Genomic DNA, 3289 nt, shown 5'->3' on the forward strand with positions numbered 1-3289 from the left:
TGCTTCGTCGGACCCGGAGCGATGCGCGAATTATTTTAGCCGGCAGTTCATAGTGCATCCTCCGGTGGACAAAGCCAAGAGTCGTGTGACCAGAAGGCTGCACAAACTGCCAACTTGTGCCCCCCCTTGCTTTCATTTGCGGTGAAGTTCAGGTGGCCATCGGGAAGGCGAAAGCCTCCAAAGCCATGGGTCCCGACGGAATATGCATGCTGATGCTGAAAATTTGGGTCCTGCGGGAGTAGCGTACCTAACGGAGGTCCTCAATTTGTCAACGGCCACTCTCATCATCCCAGACATCTGGAAGGTGGGGAGAGTGGTCCCACTGCTCAAACCGGGGAAACCAGCCAACAAAGGAGATTCGTATCGACCGATAACACTCCTTTTCCGGTAGCGAAGACACTTGAGGTCTTGCTGCTCCCGTATTTCACGAACCACCTGACCCCAGCGAAGCATCAGCATGGTTTCCGTAAAGTGCACAGTACAACAACGCCATAAACTCAGATACCTCGCGGACTCACGATTCTAGTAGCGTTGGACTTGTCAAAGGCGTTTGACAGTCAGCCATTCCACGCTACTAGAAGATATAGAGGCTTCCTCTCTCCCACAGAGGCTCAAACGGTGGTCGGCAAATTATCTGAGCGGTCGACACTCGTCGGTAATGTTCAGAGACAAATCGAGCAAACTCAGGAAAATAAAACAGGGGGCGAATTACCTGAGTGGTCGACACTCGTCAGTAACTTTCAGATATAAAACTAGCAAGCCACGTAAATTTAATCAGGGGGTACCACAAGGTGGTGTCCTTTCCCCGCTACTGTTCAACTTTTATATTTCAAAGCTCCCTCAATCACCAGAGGTAGAGTCAATTGACTCTTACGCCGACGATTGCTCGATCATGGCGACTGGGAATGTAATTGAAGACTTGTGTTCGAAAGTAAACGGGTATCTCTCCGAGCTTACGCGCGTCTTCACTACAAAGTGCCTAGCCCTCTCCCCTACGAAATCCTCTGCGACCTTGTTCACCACCGGCACGAAGGAGGTCGGCTACCGCTGGGAATTCACGTCGATGATACACCAATTCCGACGGTGAATAACCCCAAAATACTCGGAGTATCATTCGACAGTCTGCTCTCCTTCTCTGCGTACGCAACCGCTATTGTCAATAAAGTACAGAGCCGCAACAAGTTGCTCAAGTCGCTAAACGGCAGTACTTGAGGCAAAGACAGAGAAACGTTGCTGGCAATATACAAGGCAATAGGCCGGCCGGTTTTAAACTGCGCAGCACCAGTGTGGTCGCCGGGGACTAGTAGGACGCAGTGGATGAAGCTACAGACCTGCGAATGTGACGATTCGAGCCCAGGTCTAACATACCGTGCAGATTGTAGGAGGAACCAGGAGTTCTTGACGGTGGCGTGTGGGTAGTGGTGCGGTTATGTGTGTTGTGGTCTGTCGTGGCTGTGGTATGGTGACTGTGTGAGGCTGCTCAGGTGGGCTGAGGTTAGCCGTGGAGGCTGCTCTGTTTGAGCAGCAGGGGGCCACGTATAACGTGGTCCACTGCCGATGTGTCCGTAGTCCTGTAGCTCGTTTCTGTAACAGTTCTCTACCAAGGCGAATCCATATATGAATTCGCCGCCGTTTTCTCTACTGCTAGTGAGTAATAGAGTATGACGTATATTCTCTACCAGTAGAGAAATAATAGGTAGAGAAGAGTCACAGAAACGAGCTACTGAGCAGACTCTAAGGTGACTCCACCCCTCGCAGGCATTACACTTGACTGAGGTGGAGTTGTGGTGTAGTCGTCTCTGGCATATACAGCAGGTGTAGATTTCTGGCCCTGGGTTTGACTCGATGCCAGCCCTGAGTAGAAGAATACGTAGCGAATGTAGCCCTATTGACGAGCAACTTCTGAGATACTTCGCCGACCTAAATGGGGTTAGATCGCCGAAACAACAGCCCTTGGTCGGGTAAAACCAGAGTCATTCCGGTAGGTAGAACCGGCTGTCGTGGGAATGTCTCTCTGCTTCTATTTTGGTCCGCTATGTCCACTTTAATTTGTTTTACCGCTTCAGTTACATTTGCTATTTTTTCACCAACGATCTTTTCTAATTTATTTTCGTTTTGTTTTATTAAATCAAACAACTTTTCATAGCTATTGTTCGCCGATTTAATGCAATCGAAGCATGAGTCACAAAAAAATTTAAGGTTCGCAAACAGGGCATCTGTCTCATACTTCGAAAAGCCAATACACTTTGCATGGAAAACACCTCCACAAAAACCACCACAAGCGACAGCAGATTCACGTGAAGCCGTTCTACATTTTCCACACTTCAAATTCATATTAGAAATATTTCAGCCGCGGCGGCATCACTTTCAAAGATATAAGCGTCCTTTTTCGCATTTTATAGTCCAAAAAATAACAAGCAAATCACAATCCTTCAGAGCGCATCCAAAACACGTCTTCTCACGAAGTCGAGTATGTACGGTGGTTCGTAAAATACGGGAGTAGCATGCCCTCGAGTGTCTTCTCTACTGGGGAAAGGAGGGTTATCGGGCGATAAGACTCTCCTTTGTTGGCTGGTTTCCCCGGTTTGAGCAGTGGGACATCTCTCCCCAATTTCCTGATGTCTGGAATGACGAGAGTGGCCATAGACAGGTTGAGGACCTCCGTTAGGTACGCTACTCCCGCAGGACCCAAACTTTTAATCATCAACATGCATATTCCGTCGGGTCCAATGGCTTTGGAGGCTTTCGCCTTCCCGATGGCTACCCTTACCTCACCGCTGGTGAAAACAAGAGACGCACTGGGTTTTGGCATTTTGTGCACCCTTCTGGTCACTCGACGTTTGGCTTTATCTACCGGAGGATGCAGATTGAACTGCCGGCTAAAATAGCTCACGCATCGCTCCGGGTCCGACGAAGCGTGGTCACCAAAGTCTATTTCGACTCTGTCGTCACGCTTCGTCGGGTTGGACAACGACCTCACGGTTGACCAAAGCTAGCTCACACCAGAGGCGAAGTTCCAGGTCTTCAAATGCTCTTCCCATTTCTTCCGCTTATGTACGTTCACAAGTTGCCGAATCTCCGAATTGAGATCCCTGATTCGGGGATTTCCGGGATGGGCCTGACGAAGGTTGTCGCCCTCATCGGCTAGAATAGCCGCTTCAGCAGGAAAGTTCGGACGTGGATCCTTAATACATCCTGCTGGGATGAAGCGAGCTGCAGCAGCAGCGACCACCCATTCCCACGACAGCCGGTTCTACGTACCGGAATGACTCGGGTTTTACCCGACCAA

This window comes from Rhagoletis pomonella, unplaced genomic scaffold (assembly GCF_013731165.1).
Source record: "Rhagoletis pomonella isolate Grant_MI unplaced genomic scaffold, Rhpom_1.0 Rhpom_scaffold_00019, whole genome shotgun sequence".
In the NCBI taxonomy this organism is placed as follows: Eukaryota; Metazoa; Arthropoda; class Insecta; order Diptera; family Tephritidae; genus Rhagoletis; species Rhagoletis pomonella.